General features: G+C 47.2%; 1 protein-coding gene across 1 annotated transcript in view; it reads left to right on the top strand.

Annotated features, from left to right (window-relative positions):
- The first annotated feature begins 3,626 nt into the window (after positions 1 to 3,626).
- Positions 3,627 to 19,829, top strand: part of ACO1 (aconitase 1) — a 66,412-nt gene continuing 50,209 nt past the window's right edge. The window contains exon 1 of the mRNA XM_043890906.1: positions 3,627 to 3,747. The gene's annotated coding sequence lies outside the window, so the exon portion shown is untranslated. The remainder of the gene's footprint in view (positions 3,748 to 19,829) is intronic.

Genomic DNA, 19,829 nt, shown 5'->3' with positions numbered 1-19,829 from the left:
AAATGATAACAATGCCTCCAGCTCAAAGAGCTGTTGTGGAGTCAATGGGACATTTAACCACATTTGGCTTTTATTATTAACTTGGTTGAGGGGAACAGTGCTTAACTGAAAAGCAGATGGCCAGGGAATCCTGGTTCCCTGGCAAAGCAGCTCAAGAATTCAGGCACTTGCGTGGTAAGAAAGAGAGCACAAAAATTAAGACTTTGATAGGTGTGGAAGGGCATGGCAGTGGTATTTGTGGGGGGCCAAAATGAGCCCAAGAACTGCCTTTTCTTGTTATGAACATAGCATTTTTTAAAAAACAGGAACAGAAAACATTTATTTCAAACTTCCCCTGGTATGAGGAGGACACACGTTCAGTGATGAACTTAGGCATTCTTGAGCCATTGTGCCTGACTCTTTGCAACCCCAGGGAATTCTCCAGGTAAGAATACTGGAGTGAGTGGCCATTCCCTTCTCAAGGGGCTCTTCCTGACCCAGGTATCAACCCGGGGTCTCCTGCTTCACAGGCAGATTCTTTATCATCTGAGCAACCAGGGAAGCCCAGGAATTTAGGAGGGACCACCTTATATTTCATTCATTGCCATACAGATATCTCCCCCTCTGCTATGCTAGAGAACACGGAAGAATATGCAGGCCAACGGAGAGCACAGAGCTGAGGGCAGTAAGCAGTCTGAGTGTCTATGTGCCAGGCTCCCTGTTCGGGGTGACGAGCAAACTGAAGCAGCCCCACCTTCGTGGAGGATGTGCCTCCAGTAGCAGCTCCCTGGGGCTGATCTGTGGACCTGCTGGAGCAGGATCTCCTACAGTGTGCAGAGTACTCGGACTCTGAGCTCAGATCCCACTCCTCACCTCATTCTACGAGGTGGGGATGCAGGAGGCTGTATTTTTAATGCTTCCTCTGGTGATTCTAACACATAGTCTGGGAAACACCATTGGTGTTACTCAAAGGGTGGTCAGACCCTCACACTCAGTCTCAAGGTTTGAAAGCTGCCATACCAAACTGCCTTTCTCTCTTTGGCCTTCCTGCACAGCATCCAGGATCGTAGTTCCCAGTGAGGACTCGAACCCTTGCCCCCTGTGGTGGAAACACAGTCTTAACCACTGGACCACTAGGGAAATCCGTAGACTGCCTTTCTCTTGCACCACTTCCTTTCTATTAGATAACGTGTGGGAAAATGCGTTATGAACTACAAAGCAAGATGCAGAGGTGGTGTCTAGATTTTAGGATGGCCCAGTTTACACACGTAACTAAAGTCACGGTGAAGTGCGATGAGGCATTCCTCAGAGCTCAACAGGTCTCCAACCAAAGCCTTAGGATTCCCTTTAGAGTAGCAGAAGCTTCTGTCACGTAAGGCTGTTACCTCACTAAAGGCCCTTCTGCCACTGGCCCCTGGAGCAGATCCACAGTGCCTGGGCAGTTACCACACCTGGATGGCTCCCTCTCTGAAGGCCCTTCAAGTCTACACACTCCTCTGGGCCACTTGCAGAATCTTCTGTATCATGACAGAAATATATATCAGGTGAACTTTGTACGAGTATAGTGATGTGGTTCGAAATCCCGTAAATGTTTAGCTTTCTCAGGACACGATAAAAGATCCCAGATGTGGGATTCAGGATGAGGAAGAAACTGGATTGGTGGGAGGGGACAGACAGATGGCAAGAGAAGACATTGAACTGCCACTTTAGATGGGAAGTATGGAAGGGGCCTTGGGAATACTCAAGTGCTAATGCTCCGCAAATAGCTGCTGTCAAAGAGTGCGGAGATTTGAAGATGGTCAAGGTCAATGATGCAGACAGAGCAGACTTTAGCTGGAAGTCTTCATAGAGAGAAAATAGATGATGACGACTTCATCAGTGTATGGAGTTACATGTAAAGTGAGAAGAGAAAGGGTGAACTGAAAGAGCCTAAGAAAGAGGGACCAAATTAAGAAGAGGTGAATCACGAGAGTAGAAGCCTCTAAAGCCAAAAGGCAGTCAAAATTTCAAGGAAAGACCTGTTACCAGTATCAAATACCACAGAGCAGTCAGCAAGGGCAAGAACAGAAGAGGGGTCACTGGGTTTTGCAATCCACACATCCCTGGTGACAGGCCCAAGAGCAAAAGAGCAGGGTGATGTGGGAACTATTTCCTTCACAGTTTTGGCCAGAGCGTTTACTAATAAATCTCAATTCCTTTTATGGTTCTGACTTAATTATTTCCTGTCAAGGATTACGAGTTCTCCTATTACATGTATGTTATCACTGAACATTAAGAAATTTTGCTTTGTGAAGGGCTGCCTTGATTAAGAATCAAAATTTAGCTGGATGTCTTTTCTCCCTACCCCTCAGCCTTCCCCACATACTCTCTAAGGGGACCCCAGTCCACTCAAGGGAAGTTTGCTCAATGAATGTGAATAGAAACAATTTAGAAAGTGGGTAGGAAGAAAGCCTTCTCCCATATAGCAAAAATATAATGCTTGTTATGTGTGTGTGTGTGTGTGTGCTCAGTTACCCAGTTATGTCCAACTCTTTGCGACCCCATGAACTATAGCCCGCCAGGCTGCTTTGTCCATGGGGATTCTCCAGCCAAGAATACCCGAATGGGTTGCCATTTCCTCCTCCAGGGGATATTCCTGACCCAGGCATTCAACCCACATCTCCATCTGCATTGGTAGGTGGATTCTTTACCACTGAGCCACCTGGGAAGCAATGTTCACTATACAGTAAATATGTCCTTCTTCAAACTTGAATATAGTAGCAGTAGTGTTAGTTGCTCGGTCGTGGGTGACTCTTTGCAACCCCATGGACTGCAGCCTACTGGGCTCCTCCGTCCATGGGATTTTCCAGGCAATAATACTGGAGTGGGTTGTCATTTCCTCCTTCTCCAGGGGATCTTCCCGACCCAGGGTTATGAACCCATTTTTCTTATGTCTCCTGCATTGGCAGGGGGGTTCTTTACCACTAGCCTCACCTGGGAAGCTGAAAATGCTACGTTACACAGGTTGGCCCCTATGGGGATAGTCAGTACGTATTCATTCTATAAGCCGTATATCCATATACTCAAGATAGAAAACTAAAGATCTAATCAGTCAAATTTGCCTGAGCAGGCTGAACTCCAACCAACCTATAGAAAGTAGGTGCAGTGACCAAGGCCTTCTGAGTCAACCCAGTCATTTCTCTGACTTCTGACAGGTGAACAGCCTGCATTAGGAAGCGTTAGACATTAAAAAAAAGGAAAAGATTAAACACTGAAACTTTGCACTCCGTAACCATGGAAACTTTGAAGTCCTGGCAGTCACTCGGCTCGCTTTGCCAGGCGCTAAGGTGGGGGCGGGGTGGGGGCAAAAGGGAGAGAGGGGAGGTGACCACGTACCGGGGTGTCGGACAAGGAAGCCTCCACAGTGATGGTCAAATCATTTTTAAAAGCTGCATTTCTAACCTGCCCCTTCAGCTCCCTCCCAGCGAACTGGGCAGTCACACTCCACGCCCAAGAGTGAGCGTGTCCCCGGCCTGGGGCCACATGGGAGGATCCCGTCCGGAGGCGGCTTCCTGCCACTGACCCCCAGCTACCCCGCTCCCTCCGGGGCGAAGTCTCCCCGCCCTCAGGCCCCGCCCCGCCCGCAGGCCCCGCCCCGGCCCCGCCCCTCGGCTGGCGGCCCCGCGGCGACAGGGGGCGGAGCGGCGCGGGCCTCCGGACTCGAGCCGCTCCGGAGAGCGCCCCCAGCCAGGTTCCCCGCGCCAGTCGGAGTCCTCCTCGCTCTCTGCGGTGAGTACGACGCGGCCCAACGCGAGTCCCCGGGCCCAAGCGCCGGCCGCCCTGCCCCCGCGGGGGAATGCGGGTCAGCGGAACCCCGATCCGCCTCCCCGAGCCGGGCTGCAACGCGCCGGGCCGCCCAAGGGAGACCTGGGGGAGCGGGAAGGCAGCCGGGAGAATCGGGACTAGTTCCTGGGGACTGACCCCTCCGCCCTGTTCCCAGCCTGTGCCGCGCCGAGCACGGGGGCGGGACTGGAAATGGCTCTCCTCGGCCTCCTTCGCCCGGGCTGTGCCGGCCGCCGGGAGAGTCGGCGCCGAGCTTGTGAGGGCCTCACCCGGGAGTCAGCGAGGCTGTGGGGGCCGCCGGGAGAATCCACGCTGCGACTTGTCCCGACACACTGAACCGGGGAGTCCTACCCCAAGGAGGGTGTGCGGGCCTCGCCGGGGAGTCCTCGTCCAGCTGGGGGTGGCGAGGCAGGGACATTTCCCCCTGGGGTTCCGACAGATCAGGGAGTCCACACCAGGGGTAAGGGGGAGATGGAGTGAGGGGGAAGAGACCCTCGGTGGGAGGGGTGGGGACACAGTCCATCCTAAAGATTCACAGACCCAGGGAGGAGTGAGTGAGTGAGTGAGTGAGTGAGTGAGTGAGAGTGTGTGTGTGTGTGTGTGTGTGTGTGTGTGTTGCGGGGATGGGGGCAGAGAGTGGGAAACAGCGTCTCAGCAGTGGGGACAGAGTCCATCCCAAAGATTCACAGACCCAGGGAGGAGTGTGTGTGTGTGTGTGTGTGTGTGTTGCGGGGATGGGGGCAGAGAGTGGGAAACAGCGTCTCAGCAGTGGGGACAGAGTCCATCCCAAAGATTCACAGACCCAGGGAGGAGTGTGTGTGTGTGTGTGTGTGTGTGTGTGTGTGTGTGTGTGTGTGTGTGTGTGTGTGTGTGTGTGTGTGTGTGTGTGTGTGTGTTGCGGGGATGGGGGCAGAGAGTGGGAAACAGCGTCTCAGCAGTGGGGACAGAGTCCATCCCAAAGATTCACAGACCCAGGGAGGAGTGTGTGTGTGTGTGTGTGTGTGTGTGTGTGTGTGTGTGTGTGTGTGTGTGTGTGTGTGTGTGTGTGTGTGTGTGTGTGTGTGTGTGTGTGTGTGTTGCGGGGATGGGGGCAGAGAGTCAGAAACAGTGTGTGTGTGTGTGTGTGTGTGTGTGTGTGTGTGTGTGTGTGTGTGTGTTGCGGGGATGGGGGCAGAGAGTCAGAAACAGCCTGTCAGTAGTTCTCAAACTCCCCTATACACTCTTAAAAAATTAGTATATTAAGGAGCTTTTATGTGGGTTATGTGTCTCAATATTTATCATATATAACTAAAACAGAATTTTTCAATATATTTAGTATCTCATTTAAAAATAGTGGTAAAGAATCCACCCACCAGTGCAGGAGACATAAGAGATGTGGGTTTGATCCCTGGGGTGGGAATATCCCCTGGATATGAAAATGGCAACCCACTCCAGTATTCTTGCCTGGAGAATCCCATGGACTTAGGAGCCTGATGGGCTGCAGTCCGTGGGGGCAGCAAAGAGTCTGGTATGACTGAACCACAGACAGGCATGCACTATATGTTGATATGTATATATGAAAATAACCATACCTTTCAAAATAGAATGTTACTGAGAAGAGTGTCATTGTACTATATTTTTGCAAATCTCTTTCATATCAGTTTTAGTAAGTAGCAGCTAGGGTTCTTATGTCTTGCTTCTGCATTGTCTGTTGCGGTATTACATGTCATATCGCTTCTGGAAAACTCCGCTGTGTACTCCTGAAAGTGTGTGAGTAAAAGCAGCAAAGAGCAGCTTGGTATTATTATGAAAGTGGTTTTGACTTTCTGAATCCCTAGAGTCCCCTGCACCACGCTTTGAGAACCACTGGAGTAGGAAATACTTCAGGGGCTTAAGTCATTGATCCTGCTTCTTGTTTGTGATCCTTCCTCTGAATGGGAACACGCATCACCCCAAGGAAGGATGGTTAACCTCCGGTAGCTGCAACCAAGCTGACCTCACTCTGGAAACCCAAGTACTGTGTCCCCATGTAGGAGATAATGAGCCCTGCACGCCTCCTGAAAACTGGCAAGGCCCTCAGATGCCTTGGGTTATTTCTGCGCCTGCAGAGCTGGCCTGTGTATGCCTGCAGATTGTAGCGGGGACGTGGCACACAGGACCCATGCATTCAGAGACATGCCCATGGGGAGCCAATGCCAAGTGTGGAGGAGTTTGTTCAAGAGCTTCCAAGTGGGTCGGAAGTGATTTTGAAGAGAATAGGGAGGCATGTTGTTGCCTCCCTTTCCTCCATGATCACTTCTGTGTGTGCTTGTGCAACCTTGCATTTATTGGAATATGGTTTCCCAGTCTTGGTGCTCTTTCCCTTTCCACGTTCGGGGGTGGGGGCTGTTTGTCCCTGTGGGTGGCCCTCCCTCAGCCTCTGCCAGGGCCCGGTGTCCTGCAGGCTGTGTGTGATAGGTGGGGACCCCTCATTGCATTTCTTCCTCGGCTTCTTGCTCTGTCAGCGCAAGTTCCAGATAGAAATTAGGTACATATATAGCCTTATAAGAGCACCCTTGTCGCTCAGCAGTAAAGAATCTGCCTGCCAATATAGGAGATGGGGGTTCGATCCTTGGGTCAGGAAGATCCCCTGAAGAAGGAAATGGCAACCCACACCAGTATTCTTGCTTGGAAAATCCCAGGGACAGAGGAGCCTGGCAGGGTACAGTCCATGGGGTTGCAAAGAATCGGACACGACTTAGCAACTGGATACACATACACACACCATGGCCTTATAAATGTTTGGAAGACAGACATCCCAAACTATCAACAGTCAGTTCTGGGCAATGGAGTCAGAAAAAAAGGCAGGAAACTCTTCCTTGTTACTCTTTGTGATACCATATGACTGCCTGTTTAGCAGCATTCCTGTATTGCTTTTACAACCTGAAAACAAAAACTGAAATCCCAACAACATACACTTTTTCAAGGAAGATAGGATTATGTCTCTGATAAGAAAGTTACCACTACTCCCTCTCTCCCAAGAAAACAAATTACTTTGTTACATCACGTTTCTAAACTAGTATCTGTGATGCTAGTATATATATTAAGTCAAAATGATACTAAGAGAGAGCCTTCTGAGCTCAAAACATGCTTGAACAGTATCATTTGATGTAAGGTTAGAAGCCACCAGATCAGACTGTTCTTCAATGGATCATCATGCGCCCCCCCCACCTTAAACTGCTGTTGTAAAATGCTATTTCATGAAATGTCCTAAAGTACAGTTTTAAAATTGAAGAGTCTGATACCCAAGACTGTTTCTCTGTGATCCTACAGTTATGAGAAGAGAAAGCATGGTCATGTGCGTTCTGACATGTCCCTGCACCAACCGGGGCAAAGGATATATGCCCGCGTGCCGAGCGGCTTTCTTTTGGTGGTGGGGTAGTTTTTTATTTATGTTCACTTTGCTTATTAATAGTTGCTAGCAACCCCTAAAGAAGTATTAAACTTGATATAACCAGAAATAACCCCTACAGTTACTTGTATGTGGAGGGCAACATAATTGCCTTCGTTTTTCTTAGACTGACCATGCAACCTGGCCAGTAGCAGACCCTTGCTACTCCCTTCCTCCCAGTGGGAAGTGGAGAAAGAAGTGTGTGGAAAGCGACTCAGGGGAAACAAAACAGCCCTCAGTCACATTGTGCGGTGTCTACTTCACCCTGTGAGGCCAGCTCAAATCTGCCCGCTTCTTCCAAATGACCCAGAGGTTAGAAGGTTCTGATTGGGTTTGCACCATCACCCGAGAAGCCATCAGCTGACCATCTCCCCAGACTCACTGCCCTTCATTTATTTTTTTTAGCCATTTTTAATGGAAAACCTCAGACGTACAAGGAAATGGAGAATATAAATCCCCAGCTTCAACAGTTATGAACATTAGCACTTGACCAATCTTATTTCACCTAGACCTTTCCTCGAACTTACTTCTTTTTTCCCCTCTTCTAAGAGTTAGCATCTTTATGTTCACAACATAAAGTATTCTTTGTTGTGTCTTTTTAGTATCAAGCATGTACTGACTACTGTAGCAAAATTACTTAAAGTCTTGTGCCCTGCTGTCGGCATGACTGAACCCCTGGAGTGGACTTCACACACTTGCTATGTGGTCGCACTTCTCTGCCTCTGCATTTGCTTTCCTCTTGGCCTTTCTTCTTCCTGTCTCCCAGTTCTGCTCCATTAAGGTTTTCTCAACTCCCCTACTCATAGCTGTCTCTTTCCTCTGGCCTCTCTTATGACCCTTTGCAGTCTGCAAGCTGATTTCAGTCTCCTTAGTCAGATCATAATCTTTGTAATTTTCAAGTAAAGCAAGGTTTTCCTTATCTCCCTTTCTCCTGCGCTACTTGGCTTAGTTGCTTGGTCGTGTCCGACTGTTTGTGACCCCATGGACTGTAGCCCGCCAGGCTCCTTTGTCCATGGGGATTCTCCAGGCAAGAATACTGGAGTGGGTAGCCTATCCCTTCTCCAGGGGACCTTCCCGACCCAGAAATCGAACCGGGGTCTCCTGCATTGCAGGCGGATTCTTTACCAACTGAGCTACCAGGGAAGCAATACTTTGTGCAAAGAAGATGCTCAAGAAATAGATGCTAAATTAATTTAACTCAGCTTCACTGGAGAACATTTCTGACTACAAGGCATGCCTGGCTTCCCTGTCCTTCGCTGTCTTCTGGAGCTTGCTCAAACTTATGTCCTTTGACTCAGTGATGCCATCCAACCATCTCATCCTCTGTCGCCCCCTTCTCTGGGATTGGCTATGGGGAACATGCAAAGCCAGGAAACTCTCTAAACATGACATGGATTTGGGAGCCAGACCAGATTCTCGAAGTCAGTGTGTATATATATCCTGATGCATAAAACTACCAAAGTGATAGCGCACTCTCCGAACCAAGCACTTCCCAAATTCCTCAGGCTCAGCTTTAGTCTTTGTTGTAGAAGTTGATCCACTCTCTGATGAATTGGCAAGGCTGCTCTGTATGAGTGCTAGTGGGGTTCTCTCTCATTCTGTTTTTGTGACTTCAGAACTTTGGGGAAACCTATCTTTGAACTGTGTGAATTGCCTAGGCTCTTGTTCAAACTGACACGAATGGAGCATTTCATTATCCTTCAACCTCATCATCCTTTCATGATCATGACTGTAAACTTACAAAGCAAAGTGCACATTGTGGCTTAGCTCATGAAGAAGGCATGTCGGTCTAAGAAAGTCTACAGACTTACCAGGTTTGAACTTTAGGTTGTGAAGAGAAGTGAACAAATCATTGTGGACAGTTGGTTACATGCGAGAGCTACACAGACATACTCAGGACAGTTCTGTAATAGTGGTGGGGTCAAGACCAGCACTTGCTAAGTTATGGTGGGACTTCCCCAGCATTCCAGTGGTTAGGACTCTGAGCTTCCACTGCAAGGAGCACGGATCCCATCCCTGGTCAGGGAATTAAGATCTCACAAGACTTGTGGCACAGCCAAAACAATAAGAACTGTTAGGTTTCATAAAACCTTATCTGCTCAGATAAGGAATCAGTTACATTTTAAGGCTGGTGATGCCCAATAATGGATTTTTGACATCAACCCATAGTTCAGAGTCATCTATTATACAAATTTATACTGAAATCATGGAGAAGGCAATGGCAACCCACTCCAGTGTTCTTGCCTGGAGAATCCCAGGGACAGCGGAGCCTGGTGGGCTGCTGTCTATGGGGTCGCACAGAGTTGGACATGACTAAAGCGACTTAGCAGCAGCAGCAGCATACTGAAATCAAGGGCATTTTAGGGGCAATTAGAGGTCAACTATCTAGTCCTCACTACACTATTGGCTTCCCTTGTAGCTCAGATGGTAAGGAATCTGCCTGCAATGCAAGAGACCATGGTTTGATACCTGAGTCAGGAAGATACCCTGGAGAGGGAAATAGCAACCCACTCCAGTATCCTTGCCTAGGAAATCCATGGACAGAGGAGCCTGGTGGGCTACAATCCATGGGGTCACAAAGATTCAGACACGACTACCTCAAATTATCTGACTTATCTAGTCCTCACATGTGTACTTTAGAGTTGGAAGATTGTTTTAAAGTGAGATTTAACTTTTTAAATCTATTTGGTTTATGTAGGTTTCTGGGTGAGGAGTAACTATAAGATTCTCTGCTTGTTTGGAAACGTGTAGGGCAAGGGAGTTGGCCACCGGTGGCTCAGTGTGAAGAGCCTACCTGCCAATGCAGGAGACACAGCTTCAGTCCCTGGGTTGGGAAGATCCTCTGGAGAAGGGAAGGGCAACCCACTCCAGTATTCTTGCCTGGAAAATCCCATGGACGGAGGCACCTGGCGGGCTATAGACTATGGGGTTGCAAAGAGTCAGACACAGCTGAGTAACTAAAAACAAAACACAAACTGGCCACTTACCGGCCATGGGGTGTTGACAAGTTATCAATACTTATTGTCTGTGATCCTCAGTCTTCTCATCTGTACAGTTGGGTGATGGTCCCTATGTCACAGTTGTTGATGGACCATGTTAGACTCTGTGGATAAAGTGTCGGGCGCTCCACAGGGCTCAGCTCATGTCAGCTGGCTGCAGTGCTGTAGTGATGTAGCACTCACAGCAGAGTGCCTGTCCGCACTTCTCTTAGCCCAGACCTCCTGGGCTCCAGGCCCACATATGCTGCTGCCTGCTGTTCCTCTTCAAAGCAAATTCACCATCTGAAACCAGCACCCAGGTGTTTATCATGGTCATTGGCTCTGCCAGTTTGCCCAGATCGGGGACACAGAGCCATTCTAGATTTCTCTCTCTTCCTCCCCCACCCTCAGCCCGTTCTCCTTTCTTAGCTGTCCCCGGGATCTGTTGCCCTGACTGCCCCCCACTTCTGACTTGATGACTGCAACAGCACCATACCCTGCCTCCCTGACGCCAGTCTAGCACCCTCCCCCCGAGTCAGCTGCTGCCTTAGCCAGCATGCATGCTGAGTCGCTTCAGTCATGTCCTACTCTGGGCAACCTGTGGACTGCAGACCACTGGGCTCCTCTGTCCGTGGGGTTTTCCAGGCGAGAATACTGGAGTGGGTTGCCATACCCTCCTCCAGGGGATCTTCCCTACCCAGGGATCCAACCCACATCTCTTTATGTCTCCTGCATTGGGAGGTGTGTTCTTTATCATGAATGCCACCTGGGAAGCCACCTCTACCAGAGTGATGTATAATATTCAATCAGGTCTTGAAGATTTCAGCTAAGAACATTTTAACTTGCCTCCCTTCAAGTCTTTCTGTGCCTTTCTGCAAGGTCCCTCCTGATATGGGCCCCAGCCCTCCCCTCTCCTCTGAGCCCCGCCATCACGAACCTTTCCTTCAGACACGTGGAACTGCTCTGTGACATCCACAGGGTCTCACTTCCATACCTTCACATGCGCTGTCTTCTCTGCCCAGAATATTTTTGTTCTTGACTCCCTCCCTCAGTGCAGTTCTCGAAGGCTCATGCATGGTGTCACCTGTCCCCAGAGGCCTTCCTGACCCCTTCCCATACTGGATCAGGTGCTCTCCTTAGATGCTTCTTCTGTCCGTTTGTTTTTGGCAGCAATGTGAGACATATGGGGTCTTAGTTCCCTGACCAGGGATTGAACCCGTGCCCGCTCAAGTGGAAGTGTGGAGCCCTAACCACTGGACCGCCGGGGACTCCCCCGTAGAATTCCCTTTGTCGGCCTGCATCCACCATTGCTGCAGGATGGACTGCTTGATAGTGTCATAACCTCCCGACCAGTCTGTGTGTAACTGAAGATGGCGGGGAGAGCTCTTATGTCTTTATCTCATTGATGTCAAATCAGTGTCTCTCAGGGTCAAATGTAAAACTGAATCTGCAATAGTCCCTTTTCTTGGACAAACCAGCGGCCCAGAAACCAGATGCATTGTCGTCAAATGCTACCCTAATACTTGTCCCATCTTTGATCCAGTGAAGTGGCCATTGCATGTGGATGCTTCGTGGCCCTTGGGGCCACTGAGATGGGATTAGAGCATTATTGCTCAAGAGCTGGGCTTAAGGGTGGATGCATTTGACTTTGAGTTCCCTTTCAGCACGCCTGCGATCTGGCAGCTGCCTTCCCGCTTCTAACCACCTGACTGTGGGAAAAGAAAACAGTACCATCAGGTCCTCCCTGCAGCTGCCTTTCTTCTGGAAAACCAAGAAACATGGGTTTATAGCTCAAACTTCTGAGAACTTGACCAGCATGAGTCATCACTGTTGGATCCCAGCAGTGCTGAAGTGGGTGGGGGCAGATCACCTCAGAACCTTGGTGAATTCATGGAGAGAAATGCTGCCCGGAGTGACCTCTAGCAGCCTGACGCCCAGCCCTTTTGTGGTGACACTCTTTCTAATTTCTAAAATTCGAGTTAGGGAAGTTCATTACCAAGGAACTACTAAATGAGGTAGGAGCTTGAGGAACTCACGTCGCATCCCTTGCCCTTGGGACTCAGATACATCAGGGCTTGGCTGGGGTCTCTGCAGGTGTCGTTTTGGAAACCCTACTGGTGATGGTGGGTTGCTCCAGGGCAGGAAACCACAGTTTAAGAAGGGCAGCCTTAAGGAGTACTGGCCTCAAAGACAAGAGGATGAGGTCCAGAGCAGCGAGCTAGTTAGGATGCCTAGTTCTGATGGGTCCTGCCCTTGCTGCTGCTGCTGCTTCCTTTTTTAAAAGTTATTTATTTATTTATTTGGCTGAACCAGGTCTTAGTCGCAACCTTTGGTCTGACCAGGGATCAAACCGGAGCCCCCGGCATTGGGAGCACTGAGTCAGCCATTGGCCCACCAAGGAAGACCCTCTCTGCTCTGCTTCTTCCTTTGTTCTCTGGACAAATGTTTCCTGACCACACAGTGACTTGCCTTTCTCATTGCATCTCCAGAATGATAAATGGGAAGTTCACCAAGACTTTCTTGTGAAACTATTTATATTAGCTTGTAGTGATACCAGAAAAGAAAAATAACTATTTCTGTTCTTTGGGGTTTGTGCTACTATAGTTAATTTAAAATGAGCTTAAAAGATGTGTCAGGCAAGCTTTCTGTCTTGGGAATTGCATGTGATGTTGTGCCATCTTGGGCTCTGAGCCTCAAAGAGGCGAGGGATGCTTGATCAGACAGTGCCGTGGTCACAGGGCTCTGGTCCACCCAAATTCTGACCACTGCCTTTGGCTCTGGCTATGCCCATCTGATGAGTGAGTCATGATCACTTCTATGATACATCCTGAAAATTTCCAATGTTACTTAATGAAGTTTGGAGGAACAGAAAGTTTAGATTTCAGGAAGTAGCTACTTCTTAAATGACAATCAAATGTTTTCATATTATGAGTTGCTACCCACCAAATCTAAATTCTGGGGTTGGAAATGTACAGTTTAAACCATGTGTGAAGTTAGGAGAGCACTTTGTGGTTGGTCCTTAGTCCAAGTTCCTACAGTGACTGACTCTGCTGCAGCCCACCTCAGTCTTTTGCTTTTCGGCCCTTGCTCACCCCGTTCTGCCTTCCCTCAGACCCACCTCAGGGCCTTTGCACGTGATCTGACCCCTCCTCCAGATTCCCCTCACTTCCCTCTCAGTTTTTCCCAAGTGGCTCCATGTCAGTGAGGTCCTCTTTGATCTCCTAATAACGCTTCACAGAACATGCCCTACTGCCTTGTCCTGCTTTATCCATGGAACTGGTCACAGTCTGACATTCTGTTTCTGTATTTATTTGTTTAGTCTCCCTCTACTGAAATGGAAGCACCATGAGGGAACGTTGTCAATTTTGTTCCTGAGTGCCTAAAACATATTACAGTTAATGTAAAGATACATTGAACAAATGAATGAATGAATTATAGAATTTTTTTCACCCAGAAGGGACTTTTTAGATCATCAAATAACCCTATGTTACAGACTGGGAAACTGAGGTCCAGAAAGGCTCTGTGGCTTATTTCAAATGAAACTAAATCATTCAAAAACTGTTACAGCTCTTTTAAAAACTCTGGGAATATATGTGGAGCACTCTGGCCAGTGGTCCAGGATGAGACAAAAGAGTTAGTTAAAATTGTAATAAGTTAAGTTGTGATAAGTTAACTCGTGATAAGTTAAAATTGTAACCCAGAGTGACAAGTTATTGTGTGACTGCAAAGCTTTCTGAAGGCAGAGTCGCATTAATTTTTGTGATGTAACGTGCACCTTGCATTAATTAGTGCCCAAGAAAAACGTGCTGATGGGTTTGCTAATATTGTTATAAAGCCATTCTTTCTCCAAGACCCTCCTTCTGCACTGAGACAGGAGGGAAGAGGACAGGGTGCAACCTTCGAAAGAATAACATACCCTAAGGATGTGACAGAAACTGGTTAGGAACCACTAGGTCCAAGATGGCAGAAGATTCAATTTCCCATAGACCTTGAGCCTCATTATACACTCACTGTAACACATTAATGCTCAGTCGTGTCTGACTGTTTGGGATCTCATGGACTGTAGCCCACCAGGCTCCTCTGTCCTTGGAATTCTCCAGGTAATAATACTGGAGTGGGTTGCCATTCCCTTCGCCAGCAGTCTTCCTGACCCAGGAAGTGAATATGGGTCTCCTGCATTGCAGGCAGATTCTTTACCATCTGAGCCACCAGGGAAGCCCTGTAATACATTAGCATATGCTAAATGTCTCACAGGTGCCATGAAGTTATAGGGCCAACCATAAAAAGGAAAAAAGCGGGAGTTGCCCCAATTCCTGGAAATCCCCACCCCCTCACCAAGATAGTTAGAATATTCCTCCTCCTCAGTTTCCAGTGAAATTCCCCAGTCCATAGAAACTAACCACCCCTACACCTGGGGTCTGGTCTAACTTTCCAAGAGGACCCCATGCCCTAGGGCCACCTCTCACCTTCTGAGATGGTGTATGTAGACAGAGTGTGTATCTCTCTAAATAAACCCATTTTCACTTTACTGTGGCTCACCTTGAATTCTTTCCTGCACAAAGCCAAGGGCCCTCACTTGGCCACGCGAGACCTAGGACATGACCATCCTTTCTTGCCCCATTTTTCATATAACAGCACTACCTGTTTTTTTTTCCTCCATTCTCTCCCAAAATAGATAATTGCACTTATGACTTCTTTAAAATTCTTTTGGTTGCAAGTATCACATTTAAGAGATTTTTGTATTGTTTTTCGTGTCCCCCCCTCCCCCGCCAGTACTTTTATGGACAGCTAGGAAGATCAAGAAATGATTTGGTCTCTGAAAATTGGGCTTCTCTGGTGGCTCAGACAGTAAAGAATCTGCCTGCAATACAGGAGACCTGGGTTCAGTCCCTGGGTTGAGAAGATCCCATGGAGAAAGGAATGGCAACCCACACCAGTAGTCTTGCCTAGAGAATTCCATGGACAGAGGAGCCTAGCAGGCTACAGTTCATGGGGTCGATAAGAGTCGGACACAACTGAGTGACTGACACACACATGCCGGGAAAATTCAGAGATATTTAGCTATTCCAGCTTCCCAGATCATCTGCATCAAATAAAGCGAAAAACTAACATTTCTAGCTCTCTCGTTTGTAAAAGAACCAAGTCGACCTGCCATGGTGGTTTGCTGGCCTGAATGGTTCTGACCTCAATCTTGTTTATATTTACATAGACATCCTTGGAATCTCACTTTTGACAAAAAGCTGTTTATAAGTAGCATGATGTTTAGATACACAGCAGTCAGTTTGGGAGCGGGACCAATTAATTTCTCTTTAAACAGAAGAAAATGAAGCACAGCTAATCTTGAGAGTGAACTGAAGTAAACTCTAAGAGATGCAGTGATGTTATGTTACTTTGGATTGGAAGCTAGGAAAAATCAGGAAGGATATATTTAGGAAAGTGTGAGAAGCCAGGTGAATAAACCATATGAACTACAGAAGAAACCTCTTTCTGATGTTGGCACAGATTTTTAAAAAATCCACTCTGTGTGTCTTAGATGTGCTCAATACATAATTCAGAGGGTGTGTTGTCTGTACTTTAGACCATAGCACAGAGATTCTCAGTGAATCACCTGAAAGCCTTTCAAACTATACAGACTTTCCAGGGAACTGATATGCACAGTCTCCACCCCACCCCCAAGCCCTTTTCTCCCCACCCTATAGTTGTTTTTTTTTTTTAATTTTTAACTTTATACTGGGGTACGGCCTATTAACAATGCCGTGGTAGTCGCAGGTGAACAGCGAAGGGACTGAACCACACCTATCCATGTATCCCTTCTCCCCTCACTCCCCTCCCATCCAGGCTGCCATCTAACATTGAGCAGCCTTCCCTGTGCCCTACAGTAGGTCCTTGTTGGTTATCCATTTTAAATACACAGTGCATACCTGTCTGTCCCCAGCTTCCCATCTCTTCCTAAATGAAGTGTTTGGATGGCACAAGAGATGCCCCAGCCCATGCCCCAGAACTACTGACAGGAGTTCTGCTGCCTGGGTTACAGTTTTCCTCTGCTCCTTCCTGCTGGTGCATGGGAATCCTGTGGTTGGTCATAGGGTTTGTTCACATCCATGCTTCTTTCTCTATCACAAAATAACCTAAGAGAATTCAACTCTGACAGCAGAAGCAGCTAAATATAATTAGAATTGTATACTCCAAAGGCTGGAAAGAGACCTGAAAAGGTGAGTCGTATTTTATCCGATTGTTGGCATTTAGCTAAAATCAATTTTAGTATATGTGCTGCCAAAGCGAGCACATCATTTAGCTAAAATCATTCGCCTGTTGCAAACATGTCTACAAACCTGACTGTGCCAAACAGATACCATCACTGTCAGCTGGTGTGTGGTCACAGGCAGTCCTCTGTCCTTCATTAAAGGACAGAAATGGTGTGGACCTAACAGAAGCAGAAGAGATTAAGGAGAGGTGGCAAGAATACACAGAAGAACTGTACAAAACAAGTCTTAATGACCCAGATAACCATGGTGGTGTGATCACTCACCTAGAGCCAGACATCCTGGAATGCAAAGTCAAGTGGGCATTAGGAACCATCACTATGATCAAAGCTAGTGGAGGTGATGGAATTCCAGCTGAGCTATTTCAGATCCTAAAAGATGATGCTGTTAAAGTGCTGCACTCAATATGCCAACAAATTTGGAAAACACAGCAATGGCCACAGGACTGGAAAAGGTTAGTTTTCATTCCAATCCCGAAGAAGGGCAAAGAATGCCAAAGAATGTTCAAACTACCACACAGTTGCACTCATTTCACTTGCAAGGTAATGCTTAAATCCTTCAAGCTAGGCTTCAGTAGTACGTGAACCAAGAACTTACAGATGTAGAAACTGAATTTAGAAAAGGCAGAGGAGCCAGAGATCAAATTGCCAACATCCATTGCATCATAGAAAAAGCAAAGGAATTCCAGAAAATATCTGCTTCGTTGACAACGCTAAAGCCTTTGACTGTGTGGATCACAACAAACTGTGGAAAATTCTTAAAAACGTGGGAATACCAGACCACCTTACTTGCTTCCTGCAAAACCTGTGTGCAGGTCAGGAAACAACAGTTAGAATGGGACATGGAACAATGAACTGGTTCAAAATGGGAAAGGAGTACGTGAAGGCTGTATATTTTCACCCTGCTTATTTAACTTCTTTGCAGAGTACATTTAAGACATTCCAGGCTGGACGAAGCTCAAGCTGGAATCAAGATTGCTGGGAGAAATATCAATAACCTCAGATATGCAGATAACACCACCTTTATGGTAGAAAGTGAAAAGGAACTAAAGAACCTCTTGATGAGGGTGAAGAAGGAGAGTGAAAATACTGCTTTAAAACTCAACATTGAAAAAAACTAAGCTCATGCCATCCAATCCTATCACTTCATGGCAAATAGTTGGGGAAACAATGGAAACAGTGACAGACTTTATTTTCTTGGGCTCCAGAATCACTGCAGATGATGACTGCAGCAGTGAAATTAAAAGATGCTTGCTCCTTGAAGTAAAAGCTATGACAAACCTAGACAGCGTAAACCTGAAGCAGAGATGAGGCTTCCCTGGTGGTCCAGTGGTTAAGAATCCACCGTGCAATGCAGGGGATGCCGGTTCAATCCCTAGTCTGGGAAGATCTCACGTGCCAGCATTCTAGAGCCCGTAGGCCACAACTACTGTAGCCCGCACACCCTAGAGCCTGTGCTCCGTAGCAGGAGAGGCCGCCCAATGAGAGGCCCAAGCACTGCAACTGAAGAGTAGTCCCCGCTCTCAGCAACTAGAAAGCCTGTGTGCGGCAGCAAAGACCCACCATAGCCAAATCAATAAATCTTTAAAAAAAAAAAAAAGCAGAGACATCACTTCGCCGACAAAGGTCCGTCTAGTCAAAGCTCTGGTTTTTCCATTAGTCATGTATGGATGTGAGAGTTGGTCAACCATAAAGAAGGCTGAGCACTGAAGCACTGATGCTTTCTAACTGTGGTGTTGGAGAAGACTCTTGAGAGTCCCTTGGACTGCAAGGAGATCCAACCAGTCCATCCTAAAGGAAATCAAGCCTGAATATTCATTGGAAGGACTGATGCTAAAGCTGAAACTCCAGTACTTTGGCCACATGATGTGAAGAGCAGACTCACTGGGAAAGACCCTGCTGCTAGAAAAGACGGGGGGGCAGCAGGAGAAGAGGGCAAGAGAGGACGAGCTGTTGGATGGCATCATTGACTCAATGGACGTGAGTTGGAGCAAACTCTGGGAGACAGTCAAGGACAGGGAAGTGAGGGATAGTGAAGGTGTGCTGCAGTCCCTGGGGTCACAGAGAGACATGACTTAGCAACTAAACAACTATAACAACAGTCTAGCAAGAGCGGCAGTTTAGCAGTGTGCTACCCATAAGCTGCTCGGTCTCCCTCACCAAAGCCATTAGCAAGACTGCTGCCTGGGCTTGGAAATGGTCTGGGTTACAGGTAGCAGAGTTCACTGATCCCAGGAGAGATTTTGCCCATGATGTCAGGAACCGGTCACTCGCACGACTCTAGCCAGCGAGGTTCACAGTGCACCTGAGCATGGGGTCAAGTTGTACATCAGGTTGTCAGGGCTCCCTTCATGTAAAGGGGAATCTTGTAGACCACAGGTCTCGAGATCAGGTAGAGGCCAAGGGCAGTCCTTGCCTCTCCAGAGTTACAGAGCTGAGTCTCATCCACAGGAATAACTCAGCGAAGTCCCTTCGGATATGAGAACATTTGGTCACCAGAGGCCATCTCAGCGTTGCTCAGTTTGGCCTTTCTGGCAGACAGGGAGCTTACAGAAGAAATTCAGATGTCTGACAGGAGGATGGAAAAGTATTCACCTTTAGTAGCCATTAGACAAATGTCCAAGATTAACTTTTTAATCTCTCAATTTGGAAAAGATAAAAAGACAAGTTATGTTCCCCGGTTAGGCACTTCTGTCTTTACTCTGCTGCAGAGAAGGGTCATAAAATTGGTACAGCCTTTCCCTGGCGGCCTGGTGATGTGCATCCAAAGGGAGCTATCAGATCCTTCCCCCAGCTGCCCTACTTCTAGGAACCAAAAGTTCAGGGTTTATTTTGAGGAAATGGATTAAGGACCTATATAAAGAAGTGTATACAAAGATTGCAAGCAATGTTTGAATGTTAATGCTTGGACATCACCTACATATTTTAATAATAAGAAATTTAATTAAATTATTATATGTCTGAAGGAGAGATTTTTATGATGTAGTTAAAAGTGATATAAAATACCACGTGAAAAAAAAAATCACATGATGGCTCCATGATGTTTGTACTGATGAGTGGGGGAAAAAAGCAGTTTAAAAGTCTCATCCATTTTTTAAAAATCCAAATACATTTAAAATTCATGTTCAGTGAAACTCCACACCATGGTGTTATGGATGACTTAGTTTCTTCTTTTTGTTCAATTGCATATTCTAATGTTTCCACAATGAATATCTGTTTTTAAAATTTTATTTTACTGTACCAATATCTTTCTGATATTTTTCTAAGTTTCAGGTGTATAACAGAGTGATTCGCAATTTCTAAAGGTTATACTCCACTTATGGTTATTCTAAAATATTGGCTGTAATCCCCATGCTGTACAGTATACCTTTGTAGCTTA

This window comes from Cervus elaphus, chromosome 29 (genome assembly GCF_910594005.1).
Source record: "Cervus elaphus chromosome 29, mCerEla1.1, whole genome shotgun sequence".
In the NCBI taxonomy this organism is placed as follows: Eukaryota; Metazoa; Chordata; class Mammalia; order Artiodactyla; family Cervidae; genus Cervus; species Cervus elaphus.
The sequence above is the reverse complement of the archived record's forward strand: the minus strand, read 5'-3'. Positions and strand labels throughout refer to the sequence as shown.